Below are 17,010 nucleotides of genomic sequence, written 5' to 3'. Positions count from 1 at the left end.
ACTTTTCCAAACATAGCTATATTTGCTGGCCATTTTATTTTAATGTAACCCTTAAGAGCGAACACTGCTTCCAAAAGATTTCAATGATTTAAATGCTGAGTAGGGCTTTTTAGGAGGTAAAAAAAAAAACCTGCTTATTATTTCAACAGTGTGGGGCTCTAGTGTGAGCGTTAGATTACGAAGGTTAGATGGTTCGGTAAGTTTGAGAAAGTAAGAAGTCATCCACAATATGGTATAAATATCACTGACATTTTCCAAAGAGGCCATTATTCAGGCATCACAGTGATGCTTTCATATACATTTCGCTTTCACCTCCAATTGCAGATTATTTATGAGATTTGATAATAAGAAGGGCTATGTTTTTGAATTTTACTTGTAAATCGAAGGGCACTAGGAGGAGAAATTTAGTAACATGAAGTTATTTTTTTATGCCAAGGGTTTATTATAAATAACTGTGAGGTTTCAAAGTGGTTTTCTCTAAGGAAATATGTGATAGATACAGCACCATTAGTAATTAAAATGATGAACTATTTTCAGGGCTCTCATACAGTCCAAATGTCACAGATATAAAATATTTTGTTTTATTGCACGAGCTACATCTTTAAAAGAAAGTTGAATTAAATATTATAACTGATCATTGCCTGAAAGTTTGGGGAAAAGAAAAAAAATACATACATTTATTACTGTTAAGTGTTATAGAGTTTACTTTGCCATTGATATAGTTTATATGAAAGCACGTGTCCTGTAGTTGTATGAATATTGTATTTATAAGGAAAATGTATATATTTATTCTTCCAGAAGTCTGATGGCGTTAAATAAATTTTCAAGTGTTTGTGGGTTACGTTAGTGCCTATGACCCTGGCACCTAAGGGTTTACTTTGTTGACAATGAAACTCTTAGACACTTGAGCTCCAAATGAAAGTTTATTTTTTGTTTTTGTTTTATCTGATATAGCTTACGGTGCTAAAAGTGTGTGCCTGCATCTATTTGAGTAAGTGTTTATTTATCTCATTTACTTTGAATTCATACTTGAGAGCTTCCATTTTATCTACTGCAAGTTTTCAGTGAAAGGAGACATAGACGTAATCAATGAGTATGTGGTGGGCAGAGCAAAACCCTTGCACTGAATTGTCATCAACTGAATTTTGGTGGACACTCACTCTCCATGTTCTATTTCCCTGATTGTAAAGTGATAACCTAGCAACATACATTAAGCTCCCAATAGTTCATGTGGGCATCATACAGATGGCTTGAGATAGAAAGGGAGAGAGGGAGGGAGGGGATGGATAAGAAGGGGAAAGAGACGAAGGAAGGGAAGGAGGAAGGAAGGAAGGAAGGAAGGAAGGAAGGAAGGAAGGAAGGAAAGGGAAGGGAAGGGAAGGGAAGGTGGGGGAGGGAAGGAAAGAGAAGGGGGAAGGGGGAAAAATTTCCTAGTGATATATAAAAGGGTCAGTCCCCCAAGGCAATTTGGAGATGCTGCATCAAGTAGAAAGGGCATAGAAAATGCATATAATGGAATATTTTTCAGTTAACAAATGAATCTCTATATAGGTGGGCTTGAAGACATGCTTTTAAGAATGACGTGAAAAGTGAGAATTGACTGTGGCTAGGTCACGTGACAAGGCCCTCTGCACAATTCTAAGCCAGGCAGTTCATGAATAAGCAAACTGCTGCCCTGTAGCATTACTTCCTATTGCTAACTGTAGGTGGACCTTCTTTGGCATGGCCACCTCTTTTGGATGATCTTCTAGAGAACATCTAGAGTTCTCTAGATGAAAAAATCAGAGGATGAATTTCATTGTAAATGTTACAAGAACAATCCTTACACACATGATTACTTATTTCTGGGTAAAAGAAAATGAATCATGTGTAGAAAGTGGTGGGCTGCAAATAATTTGCAAATATAGATAAACAGAAAAAAATGCAAGCATGAGACAGAAAATTAGATGAGAACAATTAATTCTTAAATAGCCATTAATCAAAATGGCATTTATCTTTCTTTCATCTCGTTTTCTATCCTTGGATTCGTTGGATGTTTTTGACGCAAACCAATTTTGGCTGCTAAGGGGGTCTCAGTTATATTCACATGATTTTACACAATATAAAATGAGAAAATCACAGTCGGACCATAAATAAAACTGAAAATATCTCTTCTGAGTGGAGGAAAAGAGGAAAAATATGTTTAAAATATATTAATCTGAGTAAACTGAGTTCGCTCTCTTTTTAGGTATAAATTTTTTAAAGCTAGAGTTGATTCCATTAAAGAGGTGATTCAAATATAGGAATTAAGAAAAAAGAAGGCAAGTTGTGATTTGACATTGAAATGAAAATATATGGGTTTATAGGTCTTCTAGGTGGACTATTTTATCTTTCAACAGATCTTCTCTTGCCAACTGAAGAGTCACTTATTTCTTTTATGGGACTATTTATAAAATATTTATTATAATCTTAATAGCACTTTTAAATTATGTTTTCATTCATACTCTCTCTTACTCAAAAATGATTTAAAGGGCCTTATAGAATTGCACAATCTTAACACCTAGTCATAGTTTCATTATGATTTAAACATATCTAAGTCTACCAAAAGCACAGCCCTCTTTCCCCCCAATGTATTTTTCTTATTTGAAAATGTCATCGTGGTATTTGCTCCCTGCCAAAGAGTGTGTCCACTGATATGTGCTGCACGTCTATAAAACTTATCTGTTAACAGAAGTCCATGGGGGAGGGGAAGAAAAAAAAAGAGGTTAGAGAGGGAGAGAGCCAAAGCATAAGAGACTCTTAAAAACAGAACAGACTGAGAGTTGATGGGGGGTAGGAGGGAGGGAAGGGTGGGCGATGGGTATTGAGGAGGGCACCTTTTGGGATGAGCACTGGGTGTTGTATGGAAACCAATTTGACAATAAATTTCATATTAAAAAATAAAATAAATAAAATAAAACTTATCTGTTCGTATCCTTAGCAGATACTAAGATACTATCTCATTGGTTTTACTGCCATCTTTCTATTGCAGAAAGATCCAAACCAACTCACCTGTCGTAGTGGATATATGTAAGATGTCTGCTGCTACTTTGGCCAAACAGAACATGCCCCCAGGGTGCTGTTGCAAAATTTGTCTCAGTGGCTTTAAAGCATTTCCTCTGACCTAACTAATCTCCCTCACTCACCTCTCTACCCACAAAGTAATCTGTTTTTCAGGGTTGGTAATCTGCTTCTTCCTTTCCTCAGTCAACACTCTCATTTATTCAGTGCCAGGGAAAACAGAATTTAGTTGAACAAATGCACATTGGTTTATGAACAAATCAAGTTGGTCTTAGAGGAAACAAATTATTTGAGTTCCTTTATAAGTATGAAAGGCTATTGGGACTCTAAAACAGGGATATCTGCAATTTAAATAAATGTTTAGTAAACACATGTCTCTCCAATTGGTAGAAATGGAAGAAGTATGACAAAATGAAGGGGAGATTTCTGACATTGGATTAATTATAGCACCAACGATGTGTGCCAAGGCACATCAGCTAGACTTGTTCAGGTTATACAGACCAAGTCATTATTTTCTTAAATTATTAGTCTTCAGGTTATTGAAAAACCTACAGGATGTGTGTGTGTGTGTGTGTGTGTGTGTGTGTGTGTGCATGCACATGTTTGTGCACTCATGCATGTACATGTTTCCAGCTGAGGTAGAAAAGTGGTTAAGTCATTCTCTGTAAGAGGGAGTAAGAGTCTTGAGATTGCATTGAGACTCTTGACTTGATATTAGTATTTTTCTCAGTGGCTGTCCCACCTGTTCATTATTTCTGCTGAAGTGACAATAGCTTAGTTGGGCTTCCACCTTGAAGGTAATAAGCCTGCAGACCAAGTTGTATTATAGTCAGTGTTCTAATCAGCAAAGGTACCCTGACCGCCCACATGTCAGGTATTTACCAATCATGGGAAGTGGGGAAGTAGGATATATTACTGCTGCTATCAGGGTGAGAAACACAAAAGACGTCAGCCATTGGTCCACTATTGAAACCATCATATGAAACTCAAACTGTGGCTAATGGTAGCTATAATCAAGAAAATCTGATAGGGGCTGACTCACAGATTCCTCTGGCTTTCGATCTAAATCTAGTCAATCAAAAATAAGACTTCCAAGTATAAAATATCATGCCATATGTTGACTAAGCATACGTTTTGAGGCTTAAAAGTCATTGGCGATATCCTATTCCTTTCTAACTTTGCGGAGTTTCTTTTCCTGCATAATATTACTTTCTTTTGTCAGTTTTTGTACATAAACTACCTATCAATATTTGAAATCCCTAAATGGTGAAGCTGTTTTCCCAGTTCTTGATCATTTAACACCAACTACCACATTTGCACTGGTACAATATAATACGCCTTTACAAAAATAGTGGCAATTAATTTCATCAAACAATTAATAATAGTACAAGGTATCTCCTTCGTGTCCAATCTGTGCAAGGTGCTAGACTGAATTCCTGGAATTCACTCTATTTCTTATATTGTTTCCTTCCGTCCTTTTTTTTTTTTTTTTCCTCTCTTTCTTGCAAATGGAGTGGTTGGACATTTTTCAGAGTCCATAGATGGTAAAATGGTATATACAGTGCATTTTAGAATGTATGATACTTGCCAAATCTGAGTGGAATGTCAGAAATGAGAAAAAAGAGGAAACAGCACAACCAAGCAAGTTACCCCTTTTGCTCGTTTCCAAGTCATTTTTTAGGTCTAGGGAAATTTTGACATGAGTGAAAACCTTTCTCAACTCTGCAAACCAGACTTAATTCAGAAGATCACTCTGAGTCTTATGGATTGTGACAGTATCGGAGGGGCCATATTTTTACATGGATGAAGCACTCCAGGACAATTCCTGAAATATATGAGGCACAAACATATTACCTTTGCATCTCAGGCACATATGTCTTAGATGCTCCCTTGTTGTATCATCAGTAAATGCGTGTATTTTGGCTTTGTAAGAAGTATTCCATTTTCAACTAACATTAAATTGTCTGCACATTATCTGATCCCGATAATGGTATAAAGCAGGGTCTATCCTGCACTTCGGAGTTCATTTTCTTGGGGGAACGTCTCATTCACTGCTTTAGTTTGCCATGGGGGAAATGACAGGGTGTATTAAGCGCCTTCAGTGGCAATCGTTATATTTATTCGGGGACTTACTGCATTTCACTTTTTGTATCTTTGCATATGAGAACCTCAAATGCACTTTTTTTCTTACCTCCCTGGGGTAGGCAGAAAAAACAGCGGAAGAAGCGTCATTTGAGAGCTTTGGACGACCGAAGGGGCCTTACAAGGGAACTCCAAACTAGAATAGACTGAAGTGGCATTCTTTCACCTGCATTTCTACTTACTCAGGCAATTCAAGCAGAAACTAGGGAAGCCTTCCCTTTTCCACATTTTAAATGAACTGCTGAGGGTTTGTTTTGGTTTGTTGCGTTTCTTAACGCTATTCCCAGTTATGGAGCATAAAGGGGCACTTTCCATCCCATTGCCTAAAATTCCCTTTCAGGGAAAGTGGGAGATAGAGTTATTGCTTTAAGTTTTGCTCGAGTGCTTATTTTCTAATTCATATTTATGCCATGTTTTGTTTTTTTTTTCCACACAAAGCACTTGAGGCATTCTCTAGAATCCATAAGAAATGAGTATATGTTAATTAGCTTATATTCAGTTATTTTAAATTCAACCACTCTTAGTTTCTCTTGGTTTGTATTCTCGTACAACTTACTTCTGTCGTATATTTAGTAGGGTGGTCTTTAAGGTATAGCCATGTATATTTTAATTATATATGAGTACATGTAGAATAATAAAATATGGTAGATATTTTCTGCAATATAAATTTATGTTTGATGATCCTGACTTACACTGGGAGATGAAGTAAATAATTTGGATCAACCAAAGCACACAGAGGTATGAATACATTCAATAATCGGCATTTCCATAATTCTAATGATATAAGATGACATCTTTAACATTAAGGGCTGATTTTTGGGAAAAACATGAAAGTTAATTTTTTTAGCCTTTTTAAAGGGTAATGAATTGCTGCCATGAAAACAATTTGGTTTAAAGTATGTTTGAGTATTTTATCAATCCCCTCCTTTTTCCTGAAGCTATCACCTCTATAGATCACATGGTAAGATATCAAATCACCTTTCACCACTCCGGCAAAACAAGATCTTTAAAATTCTAAGCATTTATCCCTCGCAAGAGATGTTACCTCACGCTGTTGAATCTTCCTATGCAGATTAGGTATCCTTCCTCATGTTACACCAGCACTGAAGGAAATTAAAGAAAAGAAAATGCAGAACTTGCCAGCTGGAGATAGTCACGTTAAATATTTTGCCCTTTTGTGCTCTTTCATCTGTATCCTTCCGTCAGAGGCAAAACAATCCTTGAAGTTTTGTGGAACTTCCAGAAGAACATTTTTTAAAAAGAGACAAAGGCGATCTTACCCTAAGTTGAACAGCAGCCGCAGCCAAATTATTACAAATAATCGTCAAGCTATATCCCGACAAGATGGCCGCTTTCATCCAAAAGTATTTCTGTGGAGTGAAGTGCATTTTTTTCTCTTGGAATCTTTCAAGACAATTAATTTTCAGTGCACACAGATGATTTAGGTGGATAACCTGGCTGTGTTAAACGTGTACCCTGTTTCTGACCATCAACAGTATAACTCATCAGACTTTCCAAAGCAAGAGCTATTTTAATCAAAGGGTTTTCATTGCAGATCCCTGACTGCTGCTGGCTAGATGTCAGAGCTTGGAAGATACTCTCTGAGTAATTGTAAAGCACTGTTCTCAATCAGCATATATTATTGCAGAGCTACAGTGACACCGTCAGAATTTCTATTGAAGTTATACCTTGGTCATTTGAACTTTGACTCATACATCCTTTACCGGATTAAAAGCATGTTACATCCTTCCCCTTTTATAAAGGTGTTTAGGACAAAAAATGCACTCTTTTGGGCTGGTTAGTTACTCAATGGGGATAGCTGTCATTGTTTTTGTGACAGGATTTCATATCCATAAAGTGTTTTATGACTGTTGTAATGTTAGCCCTCAAATGTAGGGCAGTAACTCTTAAAGGACAGGGGAACTTGGATGTCTCTTTGGATATGAGAGTAAAAGAAGAGAAACACACTTCGCATTTTGGTTTGGCTTGGTCCATTGTTTGTTTTTATTTTTTTTTGAGGAGAGTTGGATGTGGATTGAGTAAGAAGGCTTCGTCTGTTGTTTTTTTGTTTGTTTTTGTTTTTGTTTTGTTTTGTTTTGTTTTTTGCCTCCAACTTTTCAAAAGAAGCTAGAAGTAAGAAATCACATATAGAATCCTCATCCACTTTCTCTCAAAAGCTCCATATTATTAGTAGTTGAAAAAGAAGGGGCAGTTCCCTCTGTTGGGACTTGACCATGTTGCAAATAGGGAGCGAAAGGTCTTCTGAGATCATGCATCAGATGACTGTGAAAGCTGAAATAAAAGTCCAGGTTATCAAAATTGCTTTCAAGGACAAAATCCTATTATTCTTGTGAGAGAACATAATTTAGTAAGAAGAGCACCAAAATGGGAACTAAGAACCCGATTTTAATCCTTCTTAAGAAATAAACCAGGCAATCTATCATCCTTTCTATCCCTCAATTTCCATATTGTGAAATTATGGAATTGGGCTAAAGACTTGCAAAAGCCATCTAGTTTTAAATTTGATATTTTTCTATGTGCTGGATATTTTTAAATTAACCAATTGAATAAAGTGTGGTTATTTAAAGTAGAAACAACTTGTCACAAAATTATAATAATTTTAAAGCTGTCATAAATCCATATAAGGATTGTGGCTAAGAAGGGTGTTGAACTGTGAGAAAGCAATGACTGACATTACAAAAAAAAAAAATCTAAGTCATAAACACAATTGGTTTTTACCGTCTTGCTTTTTTTTTGGTTTTGTTTGAATTGTAATTTCAGACTGTGCTTTCAAAACTAATCATAAAAGAGCCTAATAGCTGGCAATAGATATTTTCTAAAATTGGGCCAAATACAATTTCCTGCACATTTACAATCAAACAATTCTTATAGTTTATATTATGCTCTTCAGTGGACAGTCTGCATATGATGTCTTTTTGACTGTGCTCTCTCTGTGTTTAAAATTATAGTTCATGCTCTTGTAAAAAAACTATACAGACTGTGACTGGCAGAAAATACAGACAATTGTATAAACCAAAGTATACTTTCAACTGTAGAAAACAGTTTGTCTTATAGAAGCCCATAAGATCTTAGAAACTTTCATATATATATATATATATATATATATATATATATATATATATATTCAGACTGAACTATTTAACAATAACATTGAAAATAAACACACTAATAAATGTTAGCCTTCGGAACAAAATGTTTTGAGTAGCATTTCCCTAAACCCAAGAATCAAAGAATACAACAAATGAAGCATCAGTACTCTCTGAGTTCAAACCTCTAGCGTCCAATCTGTAGGACCTTTACCACTGAAAGCCTATTATTGCAGACTTTTGTCCTGGAATCTAGTAAACTGAACCACACAGTTACATTTTATACATAGTTCTCGCAAAACCCAGAGAACAGCTCAGAAGAGCCTTGGTCTGTGTGTCTGACTCTTGCACTAGAATGAGAATCTTGTGAGTTAAGAGATCCTGTCTCCTTCATAAACAACTCAGTCTCATACTTAGCGGGCCTCGAAAGTTTTCAATATATGTTTGAGGAATAAATGCATTTCTTGGATTTTATTAAAAACATGCCTTTAAAAACCAAACGTAAGACACAAAGAACACTATTCTGTATACAGTCTTCACTGTTTCTCTTTGGCTTTATTTATTTTGCAAATATTTGCTGAGGGGACACTGTGTTCCAAGTATCTCTTAGCTTCCAGGAAAAAAAAAAGGATTAATTATGCAGAGCCTTTGCCTTGTGTAAATTCCCAGGATTCGGTGGAAAGAACAGAAACACTGTTAATAGGAATTAAAATGTGACCATAAATGTAAAGAAAGGATATTATGGCAGAGTGAAAAAGCAATGGGGTTGGAGACTATTTTTTAATCTGTTTTAAATTCATTTTGAGAGAGAAGAGAAGAGAGAAGAAAGAGTGGAAGTGGGGGAGGGGCAGAAAGATAGGAGAGAGAGAATCCCAAGCATGCTCCGCACTTGTCAGCAGAGAACCCTGTGCAGGGCTCGGTCCCAAGAACTCTGAGATCATGACCTGAGCAGAAATCAAGAGTCGGAGGCTTAAGGGACTGAGCTGGCCAGGCACCCTGGAGACTTTTTGATGGGGGGAACACATGAGCAGAAGCTTTTAGCTTTTTTCCTACTTTAATCTCCTAAAATAACCCTAAACCCTAAGCTTCTCACCATGAATATTCTATTCACAGAATTGTGCATACTTTTTTTTTCCACAAAGAATCATTTATTTTTTTTAATCAGGGATTTTGAAAGGATAGTTAAGTTTGTACACTAGTCATTTTGAGTTCAAGCTTTAATACAGAGTTGCTTAACAATTATTCATGTTTACGTCTCTGTGTGAACAGGAATATCACCTGGGTTAAAATAATTTTCCTTAAATGTTGTAAAACCCAAAATGGCATGTAATAGTCCACAGAGACACAAGACAACTCCAAATTTCTCAAGCCTGCTTGTGCCTGCATACCTCTGTGTTTTCTTTGCCCTGTGACAGTGTTTCTCTCTCTCTCTCTCTCTTTTTTCCCTTTTGGACAATTCCTAGTCATACATTAATGTCCACAAATATTATCTCTTCTCATGAACTTATGTAACAGCTCCAGGATCCTGCATAAAATGATAATCTCTCCGTCTCTTTATAGCATTTGGTATGCATCTCGGTCAGAGAATATTTACTGAGAGCCTCTTTTGTTTAAAGCACTGTGCCAGGAACAAAGAGTCATTTCAGCTCTACAGACAGGGCTGTTTTAGGTCAGAATGCAGAGCCTAGACTTGCTGGTTATTTACGGCCGGTGTCCACTCTGAGTGCCCCATGCCCTCGCTGTACCAGTTTATTAACTATTTTGAATGTCGCCCCTATGGAATGCACAAATAGTACCTGAACACTTTCAGACACACCGTTCGTGCTTCTTCCCTTGAAGCTGTACCACAGCACTTACCTGGCAAATTCCTAGAGAAGAAAGAAGTTTGGTTTTGTTTCGTGTCTTTTTTTTTTTTTTTCCCTCAAAGATTTTCCAGAGGAGTGTCAATGCCTATTCTGTGAATCCTTCAGGAACTGAAGGACACTTTGAAAAAGCAATTCAGGAAATACACGGAGAAACCCAAAGGAAGCCAAGGGATGCCTCTACCTATTCAGGGAAGACCGACAAATTGGAAAATGGAGTGATGGAGAATCTCATCCAGATTTGCAAGCCATTTCCTAAGCCTTGTCTTTAAGAGCACTTGTGACTTTTGAGTCTCATAGATCCAAGACTGCTTGGGAAGAAAGGAGAAGAGAGAAAGTTATAGTAAGGGAGGGGAGGAGGACAGAGAGAGAGAGAGAGGAAATATTATAGCTAAAAGCCCTGAAATACATGATTTTAATGTATCCTATCTCTCACCAATGTGTGTGGAACAAAATTCAAAGTCTTTGATTCTTTGGTTTTAAATACCAATAGTGAAGGGGCGCCTGGGTGGCTCAGTCAGTTAAGCGTCTGACTCTTGTTTTTCAGCTCAGGTCATGATCTCATGGTTCTGTGTGTTCGAGCCCTACATCAGGCTCTGCGAGGACAGTGCAGAAGCTGCTTGGGATTCTCTCTCTCCCTCTCTCTCTCTGCCCTTCCCCGCTCACGCTATCTCTATCTCTCTCAAAAATAAACTTTATTAAATAAGTAAAACAAACAAACAAATAAATATCCATAGGGAATAAAATTATAGACATTAGACTCAAACAGACTCCTGCTCAGACCTCATCTATTATGCTTCCGAGCTGAGCGTCGTTAGACGCTTAAGTGACCTCACTGAGCATCTCTTTTCACAGAGCTTTTGCCTGAATTAAAAAACTAACTGCTGATCATCAATCACCTCCCGTGTGCTAGACTCTGCTCTCTGAATTACGTTAACTTAATCATCACCACATGATATTGTTCTCATTTTACACCTGAGGAAATCGAGGTTCAGGATCATTACTTCACCCGGATTTTCCAAAATTCAGCCACATGGTTTCAAAATTTCCAAAATTCATCCAAATACTTTCACCCAGGTGGTCAGACCACACAGTCGGAACCCCGTGCATTGTGTTGCACACATTTCCTTCACGAAGTGACTTAGGCACATAGTAAGTGCTATACCAATGGGCTTTTATTAATAACAATTTTGAAATAGACTTATGCTGTAATTTTGTTGTAAATTACACAGCACAGAAGTGTGACGAAACGGTAGCGCCACTTTCTTCCTGGTACAAATAATACTTTATAGGAGTTGAATGACACATTTTAAGTACCAGACACTTTTTTTTTCTCCTATTACTTCTTAGAAGATGAAGAGAAAGCACCGTTTTCTTTACTAATTCTAAGTATCCCAGACAATCAATACTGGTTTACAAAACATATTGCCAACTGTTAACTTGATTTGTCGGGTGGAAAACGGGTTTAGAATATTTTCTACAGCTACAGAACAATAGATAAAAAGGCGTCGTTGTAGTATAAAGTATTAAGAGTCCAGGTTTTCAGATGCTGTTTTGTGAAGTAGTGAAAGTCGCTTCATCTTGCTAAGCTTCAGGCTCCTTATTTGCAAAGTGTAAGGTAGTTTCAAACACAAATGACACTTCCGCCTCTAAGGTCAGTGGTCCCGTGGTTTGGTGGGTGAAGTCCTGGGAAGGAATGTTATGTGCACCTCATTAGCAAAATTCAGGTAATCCAAATATAGAATCGTCTACTTTTTGAAGTTATCAGATCTACATTATTAGAAATACTCAAAAGAATTCCCTTCGAGAGCTGATTGAGAAGGTAGAGCTGTGTTGAGTTGAAAGGTAAACCATCATAGCTCTTAAGGAAAGTTTGCTTCTGAGTTTCTTAACTTTCTTGTATAAACTAAATGCCTATACAGTCAGAGAAGCCTTAAGAAAGAACTAACAGAGGTTATATTCGGGTTTCTCAATCTGGGGAAACAAATCGAAACGAAACAAAACAACATCCCCAAGTAGACTGAAACCAAGGCTCCAATTACACTGCAAATTCTGGCAGCAAAGCAATAAGAAAATAAACCTAAACACCTGCTGTGTGTTTATGTAAATCAAGTTTAGGCAGGATTATTCCTCTAAAAAATCCCAGGTAATTGTGACTCGGTAATTCCAGCTTTATTGGTGACTGTCAACTTGACCAGTGTTTCTTAAAATGTAGTCCTCAGGCCATCTGCATCAGAATCACCTTATTAAAATTGTAGATCCCTGCCCCCTCCACCCCCCAATTTTGAATCAGAATCTCTCTGTTTTTGTCTCTCTCTGTCTCACTTTCTCTCTCTCTCTCTCTCTCTTTCTCTCTCTCTGACTTTCTTTGTTGAAACCAGCATCCTTGTCAGTGGTTTTCAAACATTTTTGACCAAGACGCACAATCACTGGTAAACTTTATGTCAATATCTCCTTTCAGCGAGGGGCTGGTGGCCGCCACGTGAACGATTAGTTCTCCCTAAAAAAGTCAATGCTGATTAAAATGGTAAGCTACAAAGTTCATCTGAATAGTAAAATATTGAAGAGGCTTTATTTATAATTTGCCTGACATTTACGGAAAATCTAAGAAGCCCCGGCCTCGGTGGTAATACATGTTACTCATATGACTCATTTTAAGACAAAAGAAAAAAATCTCTCTATAACTAAAATCATTCTTTCTTTGTCAGAAATCTTATTATGGAAATGAGAAGTGTGCCAACTTTTCTTTATCTGAATACCAATGTTACGTTTGCAGTGGCTAAAATCTGTGGGCTATGATGGTGATTTAACACAGTGTTTCTTTTGATGTGAGTCAGTCAGCTGGTTTGGTACAGTTAACTTTTAATTTTACAGGCATACTTCAGAGATAGTGTGGTTTGCTTTCCAGACCACTGCAATAAAGCAAGTCACGTGAATTAAATGGATATTTTAGGTTTCCGAGTACATATGTTTACACCATACTGTAGTCTTTTAAATGTGTAGTAGCATGATGACTAAAAAAGAAAAATACCCTGTAAATACCTTAACTTGAAAATACTGTTATAAATGCTAAGCATTATCTGAGCTTTCAGCGAGTCAGTCTTTTTGCTGGTGGAGGCTCTTGGAGGGTCATGGGTGTTGATGGCCACTGACTGATCAGGGTGGTAGTTGCTGAAGGTTGGGGTGGCTGTGGCAACTTCTTAAAGGAGGACAATTGTGAAATCTGGCACATCCGTTGACTCTTCCTGTCATGAAAAATGTCTCTGTAGCATGCGATGCTTCTGATAGCATTTTGTCCGCGGTAGAACTTTTTGTCATAATTGGAATCAGTCCTCTCCAACCCCGTCCCTGCCTTCTTTATCAACTCAGTTTATGTGGTGTCCTAAATATTTTGTTGTCATTGCAGTAATCTTTACAGTGTCTCCACTGAGAGTAACTTCCGTCTCAACAACTTTGTTCCTCCCTAAGAGGCAGCTCAGGTTTGATCTGTTCAGGTCTAATCACGAGATGGAACCATTCGGTTCCATCTTCAGGCTCCACTGCTCATTCTAGTTCTTGCTGTTTCTACCACATCTGCAGTTACTTCCTCCACTGAAGTCTTGAACCCCTCTGAGGCATCCAGGAGGGTGGGAATCAACTCCCTCCAAACTCCTATGAATGTTGATATTTTGATCTCTTCCCATGAATCATGAATGTTCTTCATGGCATCTAAAACGATTAATTCTTTCCAGAAGGTTTGCAATTTACTTTGCCCAGATCCATCAGGCGAATCACTATCTGCAGCAGCTGTAGCTACAAAAGGTATTTCTTAAACAATAAGACTTGAAACTCAAAATTATTCCTCAATCCATGGGATACAGGATAGATTTTATGTTATCAGGCATGAAAACTATGTTAATCTCATCCAGTTCCATCAGAGTGCTTAGGTGACCAGATGCATTGTCAATGAGCAGCAATATTTAGAAAAGAATCTTTTTTTTTTTTTTCCTGAGCAGTACATTTCAACAGTGGGTTTAAAATATTCAGTAAACCATGTTGTAAACAAATGTGCTGTCAGGCAGGCTTTGTTGTTCTGTTTATAGAGCACAAGCAGGGTAGATTTAGCATCATTCTTAAGGGCTTTAAGATTTTTGGAATGGTAAACGAACATTGCCTTCAACGGAAAGTCCTCAGCGACATTAGCCCCTAAAAGAGAGTCAGCCTGTCTTTTGAAGCCAAGCATTGATTACTCTTCCTTAGCTATGTGAGTCTTACATGACACCTTCTTTTAAAAGAAGGTTGTTTCATCAACGTTGAAAATCTGTTGTTTAGTCGCCTTCATTAATGATCTTAGTGAGATTTTCTGTATAACTTCCTGCAGTTTTTACATTGGCGTCCCCTCACTTTACCGTGCACTTTTGTATTATAGAGACGGCTCCTTTACTTAAACCTCACGAACCAACCTCTGTTAGCTTCAGACTTTTCTTCTGCAGCTTCTTCACCTTTTTCAGCCTTCACAGAATTGAAGGGAGTCAGGGTCTTGCTCTGGATTGGGCTTTGGCTGAAGGGAATGTTATGGCTGCTTTAATCTTCTATCCAGACCACTCAGACTTTCTCCAAATCAACAATAAGGCTGTTGCCCTTTCTTATCATTTGTGTGTTCCCTGGAGTGGCACATTTAATTTCCCTCAAGAACTCTTCCTTTGCCTCCACAGCTTGGCTAACTGGTACAAGAGGCCTAGTTTTGACGTGTCGTGGCTCTCAATGTGTCTTCCTCATTAAGCTTAATAATTTCTAGCTTTTGACTTAAAGTTAGAAACCTGTGACTCTTCCTTTCACTTGAACACTTAGAGGCCATGGCAGGGTCCTTAAATGGCCCATTTTCAATATCATTGCCTCTCAGGGAATAGGGAGTCCTGAGGAGAGGGAGAGAGAGAGGGAAACGGCTGATTGATGGAGCAGTCAGAACACACACATCTATTTAAAAAAAAATTTTTTTTAATGTTTATGTATTTTTGAGAGAGACAGAGACAGAGTGTGACAGGGGGTGGGGCAGCGAGAGAGGGAGACACACAACCTGAAACAGGCTCCAGGCTCTGAGCTGTCCGCACAGAGCCCGACGCGAGGCTCGAACTCATGACCAGAGCTGAAGTTGGACGCCCAACTGACTGAGCCACCCAAGTGTCCCATCACACACATCTGTTGATTCTGTTCACCATCTTATACGGGCATGGTTCATGGCCCCCCAAAACAATTACAGTAGTAGCATCAAAATCAGCATGCCAAATTTGGTCATAATGAAAAACTGAAATATTGCAAGAATTACCAAAATATGGCACAGAGACACAAAGGGAGCAACCGATCTTGGAAATATGGTGCCCATAAACTAGCTTAGTGCAGGGTTGCTATAAACCCTCAATTTGTTAAAAAAAAAAAAATGCAGTACCTGTGAAGTGCAATGAAGCAAAGCACAACAAAGCAAGGTATGCCTGTTTTTTTTTTTTCGTTTTGTTTTGTTTTGTTTTGTTTTGTTGTTTTATGCCTTGTGTGTAGTTTCCCACCCCCACAGACACTATCACTATCCTAAGTTTCTCCTACAGTTAAGGCAGTGATTCTAAGAGGGAAACATCAGGAGGCCACTGTCATCTAGAAAATAAAGAAGTTTCGTGTGACCCATCAAAGTCCCTTACTACAGTAAAATTCAGGGACTCAGTTTATGACGTAGGTATGTGTCACAGGGCTTCCAAGGAGCATATCACTCTTAGGAAGACTGAGGTCATTAAAACTATTATAACGCCCAACCTATTTTTAAGGCTGTTGTCCTCCGCAGCACAAATAATCTTTCAAACTCAGTTACACCTCACAGATCTTAATTTGCTCGTAAAATCACTGGTCTCACCCACATCATCCCACGCCCAAAGCTTTCTACCTACCAGCATGATATATAATTACTTAGGCACAATCAAGCCTGGTCCATCTCATCTGTGCTCCACCCACCCCACCCCGCAGACTTGAACTCACTTGTCAGCACAAACTCACACTCGACTTCAAATTGAACAAATTCTAAAATATATCTCTCGCCAACTTGTTTGCCATCATGTTTATTTCCTACTAGCATAGACAGTTTCACTCTTACAAGTGTTTCTTGAGGGGCTCCCGGGTGACTCAGAAAGTTAAACATCCGACTTTGGCTCAGGTCATGGTGGTTCGTGTTCGAGCCCCTCATTGGGCTCTGTGCAGACAGCTCACAGCCTAGAGTCTGCCTCGGATTCTGCGTCTCCCTCTCTGCCCTCACCCACTCGCTCTCTCTCTTTCTCTCAAATAAACATTAAAAATATATATATATATAAATAAAATTTAAAAAAAATCTCTCGAACACTTACTAGATAAGAGATGAATACTCAGAGTTACTAAGAGATTTGAGCAAATGGTAGATGTCTTTGCTGACCTCTCAAAAGATAACACGATTGAAGAAATAAGACATCCAGAAACAAATTCCCTAAGATATACGGGAGTATATTTTTGGACACTAATTAAATGCATAGTAAATTTGCTTTTAAGTGGCCAAGGGTATGGTATGGATAAAAATCAAAATTAAAAATAATGGGCAGAATAGGGAGAGATTATGGGAAACACCACAAACAGCCTGGAACTCCAAACTCAATGCATTTTGGATGGGTAAAGGGGCAAATGGTAGGCACTCAAAGAGTGAGCATAGGAACAGTTTGAGAAATTCTGTGACATGTTTGGAATCAGAGGGGAGATTAGTTTGGAGAGAGCATTATTTGGGGAGATGAATTTGGAGAAATGTGTTAGGATTAAAACACAGACCCCTTGAGGTTTAACTTTGAGTATGGCGAAGGATTGCCCGCAGTTCTTGG

General features: G+C 38.0%; 1 protein-coding gene across 12 annotated transcripts in view; it reads left to right on the top strand.

Annotated features, from left to right (window-relative positions):
* Positions 1-17,010, top strand: part of PCDH7 (protocadherin 7) — a 413,286-nt gene that overhangs the window by 224,361 nt on the left and 171,915 nt on the right. The window contains exon 5 of one of the 12 annotated variants that reach the window (XM_053217478.1): positions 5,244-5,261. The exons of the other annotated variants lie outside the window; for them this stretch is intronic. The gene's annotated coding sequence lies outside the window, so the exon portion shown is untranslated. Of the gene's footprint in view, positions 1-5,243; positions 5,262-17,010 lie in introns of those variants that run through there. 12 annotated transcript variants of the gene reach the window in all.

This window comes from Acinonyx jubatus, chromosome B1, assembly GCF_027475565.1.
Source record: "Acinonyx jubatus isolate Ajub_Pintada_27869175 chromosome B1, VMU_Ajub_asm_v1.0, whole genome shotgun sequence".
NCBI lineage: Eukaryota > Metazoa > Chordata > Mammalia > Carnivora > Felidae > Acinonyx > Acinonyx jubatus.
This window is presented reverse-complemented; position numbering and strand designations above follow the sequence as displayed.